This window comes from Leptosomus discolor, chromosome 11 (genome assembly GCF_034619465.1).
Source record: "Leptosomus discolor isolate bLepDis1 chromosome 11, bLepDis1.hap2, whole genome shotgun sequence".
Taxonomy (NCBI): Eukaryota; Metazoa; Chordata; class Aves; order Leptosomiformes; family Leptosomidae; genus Leptosomus; species Leptosomus discolor.
This window is the reverse complement of record NC_141401.1, coordinates 11,422,753-11,441,604: the sequence shown is the minus strand read 5'-3', so window position 1 is coordinate 11,441,604 and position 18,852 is coordinate 11,422,753. Positions and strand designations below refer to the sequence as shown.

The 18,852-nt window shown below is 41.0% G+C and overlaps 1 protein-coding gene across 1 annotated transcript in view; it reads left to right on the top strand.

The window, feature by feature from the left end:
- The window catches only part of PDE8A (phosphodiesterase 8A), a 126,572-nt gene that overhangs the window by 70,248 nt on the left and 37,472 nt on the right, over positions 1-18,852 (top strand). The gene's annotated exons all lie outside the window — the stretch shown is intronic.

Below are 18,852 nucleotides of genomic sequence, written 5' to 3'. Positions count from 1 at the left end.
TAGTACGATCATAATGAAATGGCACCTGCATTTCTGACACTACCTTCCATACATTCACTGAAGTTTATCCATTTTACTCAAATCAACTTTTTGAGTGTTTTAAAATAATGAGAACATTTACACAATATTTAGAATATCAACAACATGAATTCACAAAAATTATGTTTTCAGGATCACAGACTCCAAGATTTGGAGTCGGATCTTAAACAAGCTGAATTGGTGTAGTTCCTAGATTTCCAGGGAGCAGCTCCAATTTGCATCAGCCGAAGATCTCTCCCTATTTCATTGAGACAGTAATTTTCATGCAAAACACACCAGACATTACAGGATTCCAGTAGTTCCGGCCCATTTGTCTGCTGCTGCTAGGAAGTTGTTTACTCTTTTGTATCACTCTCTGCTGACGTCTGCTCACTGAACAATGTCATCAAATTTCCTGTTTTTTGGCTTGTGGAAAGTAGCTCCCCCACCTTATGCTAAAGCTTTGCCGCATGGAGATCTGCGGAGCCGGATGCACCCAGCAGACAGGATGTAAGGTTAAATGCAGCATAGCTAAATAAATAAAGTAGGTGTTCAGTTGTGGAATAGAGCTGCCTACTTACCAGGAGGATAAAGCTCTGACAGTTTAAATACTGAGCTGTGATAAAAACCCACATTTGTTTCAGGTTGTGGGTTGGTTGGTTGGTTTTTGTTTTTTTTTTTTGATTGCTTTTGGACTTTTTTTTTCCACAAATGTGTTTCTTGCAGAATTATGTTGATAGCTTCCTGAAGGAGGCTGGAATAGTTTCTAATGTGATGCTGTGTGATGTATATGTGAAAACACCTCCATCCAGGTATTGCAAAATATTCTGCAAGCAGTTGACTGTGAAGCTACTAGTGCTGTAATTCTGTAGACAGAAGAACTGTCAACAATGCATTCATCCATGGTTCCCCTACTAGCCAGCGCAGCAGAGTCTGGTTGCTGAGATCAGGAGTACTGAAACTCTGCCAGGTGTCTGATCCCTTTACATTTTTGGTTTGCTTGTTTTTTGGCCAGTACCACGGGGTTATTAACTTCCACTTGGACAAGAACCCGTGATGAGCAGAGCAGACCTTAGTTCAACAGTTGTTCCAGACAGAGCTTGGGGCAGCTTTAGTCGGTAATGCTAACATCATCATCATATTAGCCTCCTGTTATCCATAGCAAGAGGAAGCACCTAGTGGTAAAAAGCCCCAACAAAAAACAACCTTTGCAAAAATAGGACACACTGTGTGCCTTATGGTACCCGAGTCTTGTTCTTCCCTAGCTCTTCTCTATGCTCCAAATGGTTGCTCCAGCTTAGCATTACTCTGTCTCCAAATCCTATTTTTCCTTTCCCTGAAGAGCTTTTGTATTTGGCAAAGAGCAGTTGATCACTTCATGAAAGCAGTTCTTGTAAGGAATTTTCTAAAGTCTTCTTTTTTTTAAAAAAAAAAAAAAGAGAAAAAGAGAAAAACCCATGACTCAGAATATTTGGAGTTCTCCTGCAGAGCAGTGAAAAAGTCAGGGAACATCTGATGACAAGCAGACCAAGAGGGTATGGTGGTGCATATGAAGGAACCAGCCCAGCATTGGGGGTGGGGGGGTGAGTTTGTCTTTATTTTTTGTAAGGTTTTTGTTAAGGTACATCCAGAACGTTTTGCCTAGTGCCTTTCTCTACTAAGTTCAGTTTTGCTGTACTGTCTCAGTGATGTTTTTGGTAACTAGAAATAGAGTACTGAGTGGGAGCATGCGGGCTGCCACTTCACTGAAATGCTGAGTTCTCTTTGTCTTTTCTGACTTTTTCATGTTTGGGTCCGTGCAGAAACAAAAATGCTGTTTCCTTTAGTATCTTGGTCAGAAAGAAATATAACAGGTCCCCCGCAATACAGAGTTCCTGTTCTTCCAGCATCCTGCATCCCTGATGGGGCCCATATTCAGTATCTAGAGAAATGAAATGGGTACAGTACCCAGCCATGGGTACTTGTGTGAATTGTTTTGCATCTCCTGGTGTTTGGTACCATTTGCAATGGGATTGTCTCATTAAGATCATACCAATCCTTAAATATGAACATTCTTCGAGACAGGCTGCCAAGTTGGATAAGATGTGGTCAACTTGCACTTCAGTCGGTTAAACCCTTGCAGTGAAAACCTTGCACTCTGCACAAGTAAAAATAAAGAAGTTGATCTAGTCCCTGCTGTAGACCTGCCCATAGCACAGGACCCACATCAGTCACCTTCCGATTTGGAACAAGCACTGTCTGTGCTGAGGGAGGCTCAGGAAAGAAGCAGGAAAGGAGACGGCTGCAGACAATGAGTTCAGTGCCTAGGCAAAGGTAACACTTCATCCAAACAATTGGCAGGGGCTTCTCTCTCTTTGTTTCTCCCCTGCCCTTCTTCCTCTCTGTGTATTCCCTGTTCCCTCCTCTACATGTTTTCAGAGGTCCATCCTGTACCTTTGTGCCCTCCCATCAGATAACAGTGGTGGCGTTTGATTCTTTTGACCTCTGCCCCACCCCATCACTACTCTGTTTGCAGTACTGTCCTCTCAAATTCTTCCTGTCCTCTTTTCTATTCCCCTTCACAGCTTCTGCTGAAGTTTGAACCACTCGTGGTGTTACAGACAACAAAAATAACCTTTGGGGCTACTTTTCCTCTGCGGCAAAGCTGGACGAAACTCCCAGTTGCCTGTGTGGACTGTAAGGCTGGATGGAGCCCTCCCATCATTGGGGAGAGGGGACCAAGAGAGCATGCTCTGCCACCCAACCTGCTTTAAAGACCTGGCTGGACGTGTGCACTGAAAGCACGGTGGGCCCCAGGAGGCCTAATATAGTGTATTCCTTATCCTCCAGTGGAAGAGGAGAGCTCTGAACAAATTATGCCTCTGGGGCACCTCAGTACCAATCTTCTTCCTGGGGCCCTTGACAGGGGTTGAGCCAAAGGGCTCAAAATCAGAGCCTTCTGCCTCCTGCTCCTGATTAAATTTATTCATAACTTGCCCTTATGGAGATTTATAAATACAGGTGCAAGCTAAAACTCCTCAAAAGATGTCATTCATTTCATTTCTAACAAATAAATTCCAGATGTTTCCCTCTGACTCCTGGAGTGCTGATATAATCAGCTTGAGGCTCCAGTTGTTCAGTCTTCTGTTAGATGACAGAGTGAAATGAATGCTCTCACCATTGCCAGTGGCTTGCAAAGGGACACAGTTTTTCCAACTGGAGTTCCAGATGAGACTGGGAGAGTTGTGTCAAGAAAACAACTGGTAGGCACTGCAATGCTGAAACAGTAATCACTAGATTAAAAAGAAAATAAAAATAATCTTGTGTGACAGAAATACTGGAAATAATGGATTATTTCAGGAAGAAAATATGTTATCATGTACTGTAAAAAATAGGTCTATACTTACCAGAAGGTGTTTCTGGCTGCAGACTCTGTGAAAAGCTTCTTACGTGGGAAACATTAATTTACACAGTGCTGCTTTTAAAGGCTGTAACTAAATTCTCAAAGTCGAACTTGGGGGAAGTGGTGTTTTTTCTTGACTGGCAGAGCCAACAGATGCTTCTTGCTCTAGAAAAAATAGCAAGCCAGTCAAATGGTAGTCCTGGTAATTCTATATGCCATGCAGATTTTTGAAAAAATAGAATAAGCTAAAAATTCAAAGGAGAATTGCAAAGCAAAATCATCAGTTAAGCTATTAAGTTGTCAGAAACACTCAAAGTTCTGTCTTAAAACTCAGTCTGAAGTAGAAATGTAATACGTGTGATATGAGTAGAGACACCCATAGTTCCATGTTTATGGTATCAGCAAAATATTATTCCCAAGTGTTTCTCATTTAAAAAACCCCAATCAATCATAAATGCTTTAAGTAGTATTAGTTTATGATTCAAACAAGCCATGTTTTACTTCCCAAGGTGTACATAGGTAGCAATGGCAGGATTGTATTATTTAAGAATGAAGGAGAGGCATGAAGCTGAACTATCACACATGCTTGGTAAGCAAAGTATTTGTTAGATAAAATAATTCTCAGGTGATCAGCTATTCAGAACTCAGGGTCAGCTGCCCAGAGGAGGGAGGACACGGAGAGCTGTGATGGACCTTGCATTTGTACAGGTGTCCTTTATCACTTTCATTGCTCACTGAACTTGGAAAAGGAGCTGGGCAAGGAGACAGAATCCGTGCACCAAACGCATTGGGTAATCTCTCTTCCAATAGCAGGAAATTTTTGATTGTGTCACAAATCCATTGCTTGCTTCATCTGGAAAGTATTTCTGGGTACAGCCTCATATTGTGGCCTGAAATTTTTTTTTATTCTGTTTTGTGGGGAACATACTGTGAGTAATTCATGTCTAACGGAGTAGTGGTTTGATGCCACCTCTAATGTTTTCCTGCTATTTCACAGAAGGTTTGTTTTGGTGGAATACATTTGAATGTTCTTAGCAAAATTAGATTACAAAATATAACTGGATTAAATTATGCACCTCATAGTATATTCTGAAGTCATCCAGAGTATTATATATTGGTTCAAATAAAGCAGTGAAGAAAAAAAAAGTAGAACTTTGGTATTCCATGGTAGGTGCCTAGACTGTACATGTTAGTGGTTCGTACAGTTAGTCAAAATATATTCATGTCCCAACCTAGTACTAAAATTGCAAAGTTCAACATTTAGCAGCACACCATTTGTTTTGTCTTTGGAGGATAAGAACAAAAAAGATGCAGAAAAATCTGCTAACCACACAAGTATGAATGTGGTAAGAACATCTGTCCTGGCTCAAAGGAACGTGCAAACACATAAAACAAGTCAAATGAAACTTCCCATGATTGATAAAAGCTTTCCTAATCAAGAACGCTGTTCTCTCCTGCATCTATAGTAATTACAGCCTTATGTTCAAAGTTCATAGAGGAAGAAAAAGAAACCAGGTGATCTGAGTTATAAAACTTTTCAGGAGTCTGATCTATGTAATTCTTCAATGAGTTTATAGGTTTATTTTTATTTTTTAATTCTCCACGTGATGTGTATTTTTACTGTAGCTTTATTGGAACTGTTAATAAAGTAAATCTGGCTTTTCCTTTCTGTCTTATACATGAGTCATTAGACTTTGTACTAGAAAACTACTTGTCCCTGATATCTAATTTATTTGTAATGCATGTATTTTCTGTTTCACACAGGCTGTCTTTACCTTTAAACTGATTTATAGAAATGCAGTAGAATTTTTACACAAAGCAGTGGCTTTGTTTTATTCTAGTCCTACAAATTTCTAGCTAGGTTTTGTGTCCTAGAAATCAGGCTGAGCTCAGAGTTATGCCGTGAAACTACACTAAATTAAATATTTCATTAATAGAATTTTTCTGTTTGCTTTGGACATTCTTGTAGTATTTCATAGCTTGGGGGGAAAAGGCAAAAGAAAATAACTGAATACAGTTGTCTTTTTACTCAGCTTTGCTAGAGATACAGAGGAGTTTCTCTTTTGCGTGTTGCAAGCAGGTCTGAGGAGCTCTGAGTCCCTACAGTTTGGTTGTGCAGATACAATGTCTGTCTTCCCCAAGGGAGGACACCGAGGCTTGCAAATTAACGTTTCCTGCTAAAATTTCTGGTAAAAGCTCCCTGCCAGAGCTATCAGCAGTCTGGATCACTGTCTGGGAAGAAACACTTGGTGTAGGGGAGGAAGAAGGAAATGATGACTGTGAACTTGTTAATGGTGTCGCCAGACAGGACTCTAATGTCTATTTTCTCTTGTTTGTTCTTTGCCATAAAGCTTTCGCACTCACAGCAGAAGGCCTAGGCCCATTGCATCCTTTCTTAGAAAAACCAGCTGAGTGAGAAAGCAAAAGTGTTCAGGGTGGAAACATATTTTGGATAGTTGCAAAACAGATTAAATGAGCGTCCATCTTGTCAGGTGCCAGAATTTGTATTCCAAGGGAGATTGATTTTGGATGGGTGCCAGTTATCCTTTCAACTAATCAGAGGGGTTGTTGCGTAGGTTTCATTATATGAATGCATTTCATTATATAATGACCAAGTGAAGCCTCTTTCTTTCATATACCTCCTTCTAATTCATCACTGTTATCCAAGTGAAATGAGGATGGTGCTGCCTGACTAAAGGATGTAGCATGGAGCTCTGTGGCACATGACAGAATAGCCCAGGCTCCTCACATGTGCACAACTCCAGCACTGATTCCTATTGTAGGACAATTGTGCGAGTCTCAGCTACAACATCAGACCTTTTTAGATGAGCCAGATAGATTTAGGTGTCGATAAAATTGTGTAGAAGGTGGTAGGTACCTGGTGATCCCAATATTTGAGAAGCTGTTTTGCTGTGCTAGTCTCTTCACATTTTGCAGTCCTTGCCAGGGGGGAGCAGAGAACCTGCTTATTTCAGAGATTGCACACGGTGCTGGTGTTCAGACAGCCCTTATGGAAGGGCCCACTGTAGGGTCTGAGAACTTGAAACTTCAGAAGACTGATAAACATTCTGAAAAAAAATTCCTGACATCCACCTACATGATAGGGAAGGCAAGCACCATTTTAAAATGGCTGTCCGAATGACCTGTGAGAAGTCCACATCTGCTTGACCAGATGCACCTTTTAACCACTTCTAGCTGTGTGCTCATAAGTGTTCCTGATTTTACACAGCAGTTGTCTGTCTATGCAGTTCACAGGTAAATACACGTTTACATTGTAGATTTATTCAGTGGTTTTGCATCTTCTCTTACCCCATGTTCTTATTCCTGCATGTTACAGAACTTTCCTTCAAATTTTCTAACTGCAGCAAGACTGTCTGTGAAAGTGTCGCTGCCATCATGTAACTGGTAAAAGTATCTGATACAAGTATCTCCAGATGACATCTCTCTTTCCTGGAAATCTCAAGGTTAAATAGAGATAGAATAGATATGAGGCTGTTCAACATCTATAGATTATTATCTGCATAATTACGGTCCTTGTGCTTTATTTGAGAAATACAAACATTGTACCTGGAGAGACTATATCTAGACAGTACCAATGCCAATGAACTTCACTGTGGGCAGGATTTCATCTTGAGTGGATGTTTGGTACCCAGCTGAGTGTGTTTCCCAGTTAACCACAGTGGCAGAGGGCTGTATGGGCTTCCTTGCTGATGTGTTGTTTATTAAAAAGGAGCTGCCTCATGGGAGACTGCTCTGCTGAGGCCTTGGTTGCCACAGCTTTAGTCCTGTGAAACTTTACTGGGAGGTGGTAACATACTGGTCGCTTGTGCATTTCTAGAGAGAAAGTCATGCTCCATAATAATTAATTTTATACCAGCAGTGTCATCTTTGGCATATCCAGCAGTTCTTTTGTAAAGGAAATGCTACTCATAGGCAGAATGTGCAGAGATTGCTTTTTATCAAATATAATAGTGTAGTTGACTTTTTTAAAACAGATTTTTTTCAGTTAAATAAAATGGAGTGTGCCTACCACAAATCCAGATAGAATGAAATTCTAATTAGAAGAGAACTAGAGTGAAAAGTTGCTTTGCTGCATTAAATTGTACTTAATTGCAATTCTGATTGTAATGAAAACCCTGCTTATCAAAGACATGTAAAGTTTAGGGGGATCATCATAACTATAAAAAGGTTCTACTGTACTTAAGGAAAAAAAGAGTGATCCCATCTACCAAGCGTGTAGTATTTAACGAGCCCTGTGGGCTGGCAGAAGCACTGTGGGCTACTGAACCAGACTTAAGCAGAAAACCCGTGTCAGGTTTCAAACTACCCTGGCGGTCCTCAGAAATGAAGAGGCATCTGTGTTAGAGGAAACCAGTCACTCATCCCCTCAACCAGTGAAGTTCCTGGTGGTCAAAAGAAAGAAGTGATCCCCAGCTCTTTAATCCATTTGTCTGTTTTCCTCCTTATGGTGAAACCTGGAGTTAACCTGTTGGATTGGTCATTGTTGTGAACAAGCAAAATTAATGCTAAGCCTTAGAGTGAAAAAAGAATGCACTACTGTGAATTTCCTTGTATTTTAAAAAAAGACATCTTGAATATGCTTGCAGTCTCAAGAATTCATTTATTGGATACAAAGTTGTCTGTTTAGAAAAGGGTTGAGTGCCAAGAACCTCTCTTTCGGTTTTCTCAAATATCGGTAGACAGTTGCACTCAGCCTGGTAAACCTGTATTCAATAAACAAAAATACTGAAATGTTTATTATCAGTATTGAACATTTCTCTTTCACTGTACTGGCCTCTGTCCCACTGACATAGCATTTATTCTACCCGGGAGATGACATCTCCGAGACTGTATCTTTGCTGTCGTTCAGAGCAGTCCTCGGGCAGGGTACTGGATAGAGCACAAGCTGAGTTCATGCCTGCTTGAGGTGGGCAGAGCACACCTTTTGGGCCATGCAGAAAACCACATGCCAGCAGTGTCCAGCAGGTTCATGGACACCTGAATAAGATGTGTGGAGGTCTTGTGTGTGGCAGATGGCTGGGAGAATGGGGAAGGAGAAGGAGGCAGCCCCATACTGTCACCATCCAGTCTCGGAGGACTAAAAGCAGCTGGCACATCCAGGATGGCCCCATATGCGAAGGCTGGAGATGTGTTAGATAAAGTAGCAATCGCAGGAGCTCATGTGCAGTTCTCAGCTGGTCAGGAGGGGTAATCTCAGCTTGCTACCTGCCAAGCTGTAATCTGACAGTAATCAAACAGCAGTTTGCTGCAGGCCGATTGACACTGCTTGGGATATGTGTGCTTTTATGGTAATGGATGGCAGCAGATAGAAAAAATGACTATGGTCAGTAAAGCCTGAACTGTGCCAGCACAAACAAGGTGTTATTAATGACAACAGGAAAAGCAAGTTTGTCCCTCAGCAAATGGAGGCTTAGGACAAAATAGGGATCTTCTAGGAAGCCTATCAGATCCACTGACTGGTTTATGCTGTTTCTGTGCTGTGCTCTCTTGCTTTGCCTGGTCTGTTTGTGGCAATTGCCGTGTTGGTAGATAAAGGCATGAAAAGTTTGTTTGACATAAAGTAATTTGACATCTTCCTGGTAGACTGGAACTTCCTTTTAGTTAGCTGACTCTGTTCAAATCTAGATGATTCAAGGAAAACTGACACTGAAATTTATGTGCATAAAGAAAAAAATACAACTGATAATGATGGAGATCTATTGTATCCTGGTGCATATCTAATCATGTCTAAAATAAAACTAGCAAGTGGTATCCACTAGAAAGAAGAGGACTAGCTGATAGATACAGAACAGATGAGCACTTATCGCTACGCTCCAGGATCTTGCAGAATCGCAAGAGAGCAAGCAGTTTTAATAATATTAAACAATAGAACTACTGTGCCATATTTAAGTCTCCCAGAGTGCCATGCAGCTCAACTGTTAAAGTGCAGGCAGCAAGAATTTCCCTCTGGGCCAGAAGAATGTAGTATTTGTACTAGAGTGTCTGCTTAAGTGGGGGGATGGTAAGTCAGCTACAGCCTGCCTGCAAAATACACCTGAGGCAGCAGCAGGCAAATGAGAAGTTCCTTTTCAGTTAGGCAAAGATGTTGATAAAGCTGAGGCTGGATTTATTTGAGTGATGCAAACCCCAACATACCTAATGCTCTGGTTTTGAATGTGTCTTGGCTGATGACCTGCAAGACTTAAAACCCAATTTCTTCTCTGTCGTCTTGGCTAGCCTTTACATCTGGGTAGAGTTTATTTCTGCCAACAGATGAGAGAGGATAGCACACTGAAACTTTTATACTGACGCCAGCATATGAGGAGTTAGCTGGTCCCCAGAGCTCGGTTATAGCTCTCCTAGCCAGTGGAGTAACCAGACTTGTGTCAGGTGAGGGTAAAAGGGGAGAGGAAATAGGTGTCTCAGCCTTGTGGGAGTTGCTAGATGCACCGTTTTAAAGCATTTTGTGAGATAGTGTGGCTGGTCCTGATTGCAAAGCGGAAGACAGAGCGGTCTCATGAGTTGTTGGAGTACAAGGGAATAGCTGCTGAGAGAGGTGTAGTATCCACACATATGTGCTGTTCAGCTGCCTACGAGGTAATGTCTCACAAAGGCAATTACAGCCATTATTTACAAGTAACCCCAGAATATCAAGGATGCCTGACCTCAGAGGACATTTGCTCTGAAGTGCAGGGTATTTTATCTGACCCTTGAAATCTGTCAAAAACAAATAAAACATGGAATTAGGTAGTAGTGCCTTGAAGATGACTTCTTTTTTCATCTTAAGTAATTCAGTTTCCGCATGTAGTGCGTTCTATTCCTGTTAAGCTGGACTCTCCAAAAAGATAAATGCTTAAAAACTACATTTGACTTTGAACAGCAGAAAATGTTCATAGTATTTTTTTTATTTTTCTTGCATTGATAAAGGCATCCATTTCTGCAACCTATGTATAGAAAACCATTATTACAGGGTTTAAAAAATTCTTCTAAAGTACAAGCCAGATCGCTTAAGCCACTGTTTTTCTCCTAGTGCAGGATATAACTACAAATGCTCTACAGCATGCCCTCACCACACAGAAATACTTGGCTGTAGTTTAGTGAGCAGCCCAGGGATCCAACGTGGGGAGAGCTCACAGACTCCAGACAAAGATCAGTGTGCATGTGGCCTTAATGGAGAAGTTCTTAAAAAACTTCCAGTCAGAAAATGGGAACCTTAATGAAGACCCTGGCGAGCCATCTCAAATCTTAAGATGGTGAAAGCCTAGAACGTTTTAAATTCAGTGCTGGTTGGTCATAAAAGCATTTGGCAAAATGATGACCGTAGGGCAAAGGCCAGTGTTAAGGGTATTGAAATCTCCAGGGTTGTTGCAGAGCATGAGTCGCCTTTTTTTTTTTTTTTTTTTTTCTCTTCTAGACAGAGAAATAAATGAAATTTCAAGCCCTGTGTACTTGTGCATAGCATAGAGGTCTATAAGGGATCTCTGAATCAGGTAGATGCTGCAGCAAATACAACTTGCTAGATTTGAATAGCTTTTGATATGAGGACTGGTTTCCATTCAACTTTGTTCTCTTTGAAAAGAAAAATTCAGTGTGGATTAATGAGTAGATGGCTTTCTTCTGACTTGTCTGTGGTTTATTCTGTCCATTTTTGGTGTGCAGTTCACTGAGAATAAGGACTCTTGTGGAAGTATGTAGTGAGAGACATGCATTGCTAGAGTTGTATCTGCTTACTTTAGAAAGCTACAATAGCTGCTGTTACTGAGTTGCAATGTGAATTGTGTTTAAATTATGAGAAACTATCGTTTTGAATTTCAGAAATCAGTGAGTTTTCCAGATATCAGCTATTATCAAGTGGTCCCAATGTTACCAGTGCCTGCTGCTGTCGGTTGGCCAGGGAGCAGGGGGGCCTGATTGCCATGCTGAGGGTTGCTCGGGCTCAGTATGAGATGTGCTGAAACTGGCTCTCTCCCCTGGTGCCTTGGTTCCTCTGAATATAAAAATAGAAACAGCAACTTTCCTCCCTCTACGAGTTTTGAGATCTGTCTAATAGTGCTGTAGGCAGGCTAAGTGGTAATGACATTTATTTTGTCACTTAAATACCCTATCGAGAACTAAAAAATTCCCTCTAATTGTTAGCATGTTCTGTGTAAAAGTTCTGACCTTTAACAATGTCAGAGACTGCTGACCGCCTTTTTGTTGGGTCATTGTACAATGCTACTACAGTGGGCCACTTGTCTGGGCCAGAGGCCACCTAGGCCTTACAAGTAATAATAAAAATCACTTTGGGACAGCACTGTTAAATTATTCCCAACAAAATGGAATGATTCGCTTTTGCTAGTGCCATGCTTGCAGCTTGGTAACTGAAGTTTCCTATAACAAATTAGGGGAGAATTTATAAATGGTGAAAAATGGGAGTTCTCAGTCGTGTCTAAAGCGTGCTAGAAGGCAGCAAGCCCGATTTCACAACAGTATTACTCCAGTTTTGTTTTAATTTAGCTTTACTTATTGCAGTGGAGTAACACTGAAGAAATGCAGTGGGGAATTGGGCCCAGGATACAAACAAACAAACATATATAATAACGGTTGGCATGTGTGGTAAGCCGAACACATAGCCAAAAATCAGCAGGGTCCTCCTCAGGCCTGGGAGAGGGCTGGCGAAACTAGGATAGCCACAGTGTTCAGCGCTGTGTCCCGGCACACCAGAGAAACAGTCCCAGTCCCAACTGGGTGTAGATGTCTTCTGGGTAGCTTCCTCAGGACCAGGGTTAACCCGAAACTTGTCTCCAGACTGAGCACTGGAAGAGGGGCTGGATTATAGGGGCGATAAAAGCGGTGTCAGGAACTCAGGAATAAGAGAGCGGGTCTCATCTCATGGCTGATGGGGCCAGCAGCCTGACTTGAGAGCTCTGGCAACTCATTACGCTTGATAAAGCTTTTCTTCTCACAAAACTGCAAGCTGTCCAAATTCCGTGTTGTTAATGATGTGAATCAGAGGCCAGAGTTTGCCTTTCAAGAGCTCATTTATGTAAAACTGGTTCAGAACTGGTACTAAAACTTAAGAAATGGATTAAGAAAACAGAGGGTATGTTACCCCATTGCTTACACTGTCTGTTTTATCGTTACATGGCAGCATTGCAGATAATTCTTCTAGGAATTAATTTAAAACAGAAAACAGATAAAAGGAAAAAGGTACTGGAACAGAACCTCGGGTGATCTTCAGACCTTGTAATATAGATCTAAATCGGTATTGTTTTGTTGACAGAAATGCATCAGTGGGAACCCGATTTAGATTAATGTAAGTGCTAGTTTTTATCAAAGCAAATTGCACTGAGTCAGAATGCTACGTTATGTAAATTACTGAGTCTGTGACATTTGTCTACATCTTTTATGAAACAGAAATAGGAAAAAACATCAAGGGCTGGAATTAACAGGTTTCATCTAGGTTGAACAGCAATTTTGGTAAATTTTAATTGCCTTTCAGAACTCTTTGTATTTCGGCAAAGAATAAACTGAATACATACAGCATAGGGTCTTTGAGAGCCAGGCTTACCTTTGTCCTTGAATCTGTTGAGCAAAGGCAGAAACCTTGGACGCTTTGTTCCCTCTTACTCTTTCTTCAAACTGTTGTGGCCTCCAGACAACAAAAGAAGTAGCTGTGTGGGGCCAGACTCCCACTTCATTTACACTGAAGTAAATCCAGCATGTTGTCTTTGTATTTGGTGGAATTACTCTGAATTTTCACTGTTACCAGCCAGGTTGAAATTCAGCCCATGGACTGTAAAATTAATTTTATACTCTGAACAGTTGTGCATGTTAGGAGGATCTCCCCACCCGCATTGTATGTAAATTGTACCAGTGTTAAATGTGTAAAAAACCAGCGCTGTCAAGGTCTACAAGGAAGATACGAACAGTGATGTTAAGTGTCTAGCAGAAAGTGCGTGGAAAATAGGAAGCTAAGTCTTAAATTCTCTACTTAGGTAGATTTCCACTGAGAAAGAAATAGGTAAATGACCATGGATTGGATTAGTATTCATATATTTTGGAAAGTGATAAAGATTGTTATAAACAAATAAAAATGTGAATAGCGAAAACCTATAGATGATCCTGAACATGGAGGCTTTCTTGCCCAGAAACGTTAGCCACACTGAGTCACAAAGCCCTTCTCTGTTCAGATAGAGGTACCATGCTGGTATGCCCTGGGTGGACTAGGTCCTGGACTTTGTCATGCCAGTTTATACCAAGTGGGTTATTTCCTAGCGCTCAGCATCCAAGAGGATTTGGCTAAGGTTTCTGTGAAAGGGTATTATCATGTAGAATTCAAGTTTCTGCTGTTAATAGATCCTGAATCAGTTAAAGTTTAAGGTATGGTAAAAATCTATGAGTTCATTTGAGCTTTCATTTTCTGGGATGATAAACCTATGCTTAAAACAGCAGGTTAAGAAAAAGGATATTTTTTCCTTTGTAAAATTCATCCCTTAGAATTATCAGAATTCAGTTTATGTCAACAGTCCTATAGCTGCTAGCATATTTTGATGATCAAGACTGTCAAATCTTGCTGTGATGAATCAACTCGTGCTGATTTATATCATGTACCTAGTATATGTAGAACACTGAAATATATATATTAAAATTAGATAAAACACTTTTTTTGGTGTCTTAAAATACTGATCTGAGTAAAATGAATTTTGCTGGCTGTAGTCCATTAGGAGCAGCAATAAAGTCTTATGTCAAACATTGTAGTTATCTGTGTCATATATTATAGTGTCAGAGCCTTGAGGCTGAAGTCTTTATTTGAAGAGGCAGTTATTTAGTGTTAAACTGCTAACAGAAATTGTCTTCTCATTGTCTTCTTTCTAAATGTGGACATTAGCCATACAGTAGCAGTTTCCATCTGCAATCCATTTCGCAAAAGTTTGTGTCATTTCTTTGTTCAAGTCAGTTGCAGGAAGAATAAGCTGCCACATCTCCTCGCACAAACACTAACCTGGAAAAGGCGAGAAGAGCAGCAGGAGCAGAAATGCTACCAGCTGCCCTTTAGGGAGGGATAGTAGCAGGAAGCCGGGGCTGTGCGTGGCGATTACATCCCCAGACACAGAGTCATTCCTGTCATCCACACAGCCTCATCTGTGGCAGAAGGGAAGTGATGGAGAAGTTGTGGATTGTGGAGGAGGATTTCAGGCAAGCGCTCCTGCTCCCCACGATGCCAGCAGCTCCCCGGCCAGCCCTTCTCGTGAGTGGGTGGTGCTGCAGCAGCCTGTGGTCACGGCTCGGATGAGGGTTACCTTGGGCTGCGCTGGGCTCTGCTTTAAAACATCCCACAAAAGCGTCATAAAAGAAGTGACTTAAGAAAATCAGCCTTCAGAAGGAATGTGTTTGCCCCTCCATAGCAGGAGTATTGCATGGGAGTTAATAGCCAAAGGATTTTTTTGGGGCTGACTCTGCCCTTTTAGGAGTTTCTTCTCCTCTGTAATTGGTAATGGTAAGAGAGGCATTTTGCAGAAAGCCAAGATATGAGACCTCTAGCGAACAGGAGACTTATGGGCTGCTTTGATGTATCCCACATGCCAGCCAGGCAGTTTATCACCATAGGGAGCATGTGGATCAAGCTGGCTTTATTTCCATCCTTTATTCCTTTCTACATTTATTCATTGAGCAAGTTCATTTAAAGTTTTTCTAGATGTAGGAAGTTAAAAACAAAGAACCCAGGAACCATGAACAGATCATTCCTGTAGATTCTGTTCTGGTAAAATGTGAAGAATGACTCATAGCAAGAAGTACTTTGCCAGGTTATATCAGGTCAACATTGAGTTTGTTGTACTTTAATCAGATCAGTCACAGTTGTTTGGGTCTGTCTTTTTAAAGCTTATTTCTGTTGGTTTTGTTTACCAAACATTCACTTTTCTCTGGACATTGGAAACATGAAGTATTTCTATCAGAAATTTCAATATTTGCAACTTGTAACATGCACATCATTTCTAGTGAGTGTTAAGCTGTACACAGCAGTCAGTGGAAGACTTCCCCACTGACAGCTACCATATGTGTGGCTAGTGCCATTGCCTTGGGATGGATCTCACTTTGTGCCAGGCCCAGGCCTGGTTCAACAGAACAGAAAATACAGTATTCAATAAGAAAGGCAAATTTTTGGGAAAATAAGTAGTACCAGCAGTAGTTCAGCGGGTCAGAGAATGTGAAATGGCCGCAATTGCTGTGTGTAAGCATTTAAAGTAGCCTGGAGTCGGTTATCTGCTGCGTCTCTAAGCAGAGGGTGTAAACACTTGCTACTGCAGTAACTGAGCTGCTGTCTGCAATTAACGCTAACTAGTAGTTGCTGACCTGCAGCCTGCTATTACAGGCATCTCTCACTCCCCAGACCTAGAGCAGCTGAGCTGCAGCTATTGTGGAAGTTGCACTAGCACAGATGAGCCAAAAAGCTTTGCATTTTCAAAATCCTGAAAATCAGTTACTGTTGCAAACAATTCTAGCATTTAGATGTCTTTCAGACCATGAGCCCTGGTGCCAGCCTGAACCCTTGGGATGGTTTAAGTATGGGGCTGCAATGAGAGCAGGCTATGCTGTCAGAAATCTGCAGCAGGACCCCTTTCTACCATATGTTGGATTTGGTCCCTGGCTCCAAGTTATAGGCTGGCCTCTAAAGTTGTTTGGCCAAGGAAGGATTTTCAAAAGACTTGCCTTCATAGTCAGGGTGCTCAAAGTGTCCTGGACTCAGGTCTTGCCCTGGTCACATATGCTGTACTTACGAAGTTTGCATCAGTGGCTCTTTGGCAAGGGACCCAGCTCTATCACGATCAATTCCAGGAACCTGCAACTAGTTCTACCTCTGTCTTCTCATACCCTTTCTCAGAGGTTTGTGCCTGCCTGGAAGTCTGTCACGTGCGTAAGTCATGTCTGTCAATCTGAAAATGTACTTGGGTGTTTTTTTTCCAAGTAGGAAAGAAACTCCAAGGAAGGAGTAGCAAAAGGTGTGAGTGAATAAGATGTGTTTGTGCAGTTGTTATACATGTGAGGTTTGGCTGGGTTTGGTTTTGTTACAAGCTTGCAATATTAGAGGTATTTTTAAGGCTCTTAGTTCACCGATAGTTGAGACTTTTCTGCTAATCCTTGCTGAAGCCTTGATTTTTGACACAGTCCTTAATCAGCATGTAACTTCTCAGTGCTACCAGCAGCACACAAAAGGATGAAATGATTAATCAAGTTATTTGAAAATAGTTCAACAAGATTAAGAATTAACTGGACTTCACTAAAATTTTCTAGCTGAGATGCAGACCAGGTTTTTTCTTCTACTCAGGACAGCAAGTGTAACAAGACAGTTTATCTTATTTGGGCAGTGCTTGTAACTTAAGCTTAAATGGTGCATAGACAGGTATTTTCAATGTAGAAATGGCCACACCTGTCTGGCAGAAAAGTGTTTTCAGGCTCAGTCCTTTAAATATTTTGTACTATTTATTCACAACCTTTTTAAGAGAAAGAAGCATCTGGAAAGCAATAGCTGGCAGTACTGAGTTTATCTCATTTGTTAAAATTCCGCTTGGACTGGAGTGATAGTCCAAGGGTATGCTGGCTTGGTAGATGGGCTTTTGCATACCCCCAAACGCCAGTGAAGTTCAGCTCTGCTTCTGAGCCTCACAGCTCAGGCCCATCTCTTGGTGAGAATGAAAACACTTGCTGCTTTATGCTGGAGCTGCTGGAGTGTACAAAATAAATGTTTCAAAATTTAATTTGAAGTGTAGTTATCGTCAGAGAAGTGACTTTAAAAAGGCATCTCTTACTCAATAGATATGCTCCCTCTGTGTCCTTCAGGCATTTCTGCTGATCTTAGTGATTCAGGACAAGTAGTTACTGCTGTCAGTGCTGAAAATCCAGTAACACTGGTGCAAAGAACTGGATTCCCTCCCACTATGTGCATTATCAGCAAAAGCATTTGCTATTTTCTAGTGCAGATTTTGAATAATTGGATGATGGGCCACAAGGGAGAATAAAGCAGCTTTATTTTTCCAACTGAAGAGATTTTTGGTCTCAAAATTAGAAAAAATTGACTGGAGAGTATTTAAACTAGCCCTATCTGACCAGAATGACTGAGAGTAAATCTGAAACCCCTCCATGTCATTTTTACATCAGCTTTTAGAGGCCCTCTTAAATAACACAAGTGAACACTGGTTCCTGGCTTGGTTTTGCAGGCACTATGTTACCATTTTTCCTTGACTTGTGTTTCTTGCTTATTTAATGCTGTGGTGATGGTTTTCAAATGGCGATGGTTGATAAATAAATAAAATCACACATGAGGAACTCTGAGGGCTGAGCAGTGGAGCAGTAAGGTCGTAGAAAGAATGGAATGTGTAATTTTAAAAGATTTTTCTGTGGGATGTGCTGATGATTCTTTAAAATTACTTATTGGAAAAATTCAAGGCTGCAAAGCAATAAATCTGATCTTCAGGTGTGGTTTTACTTTGGAAAACAACAACATAAAAATGCCACCCTTGTGCTCCACAGATCTTTTCTTTGTACGTATGAATCCAGAGATGTCTTCTGTGTACTGCATTGCCAAAAATAATTTTCTTCTGCTTTGTTACTCCAGTTACCTTTGAAGACTCTATGTAACTCCAAGGACCACTGGTTGGACTCTGTTTCCCATTTTGAATCAGGAGCATTGTTATTACTGCTTTTTAGTTTTCATTTCTGAGACAAGAGGTGAAAAATATTTAGGCACATGAAAGTGCAGATACTTGCCTGGTGGGAATTCCCAAAGAACCTAACCTGTGTAATCCTGTTAGAGTCTCCCTCTGTATTTATGTGTTTAACTACTTTAGAAAGTCCGTCCCATACCAACTGAAGAGTCATTCATGTTCAAGCTTGCTTAATGATTAATCGTATCAAAAAGTTGCGATAAACAGAACTTCTGGTCATTGACCTCCATTCCTTGAAGTGACACATGAGAAGGAAGGTTCCCAGCTCAGTTCATGCATCCTAAGCTAAACTGTTTGCCTGTGTTACTTGAACAGAATCTAACGTGGGAATCACTGGTGTGCAGAAAGCATGGCATATGACAACATTTTTGCAGTGTTTTTCAAAGCAAAGTTGAATGCTGAATACATGCATCATCAAGTTCAAATACCTGAGTTCTGAAACCTTCCCTGGAGGGGCTGGGCGGGAAGGAGGGAATGCAGCAAAAAGCTCATGGAGAAATTAAATTAATGTGTTTTTGTAGCATTCTTGGGCGCCTGTTACGTGTGAAATTCTAAAAGCAGAGTTGTGGGGGTTTTGCCTTTCTGAGATTTAATGCTTTTTGGACTTTTAAAAAAAGCAATTTAGAAACACTTCCATGTTTTTCAGAACAACTGGAGTGGTACAGAGGGTACAGAAGTAATATTTTATCTACCAGACTTTCATGACTAATCCATTACTTTATATTTAAAATAACAATAAAAAAATTACTT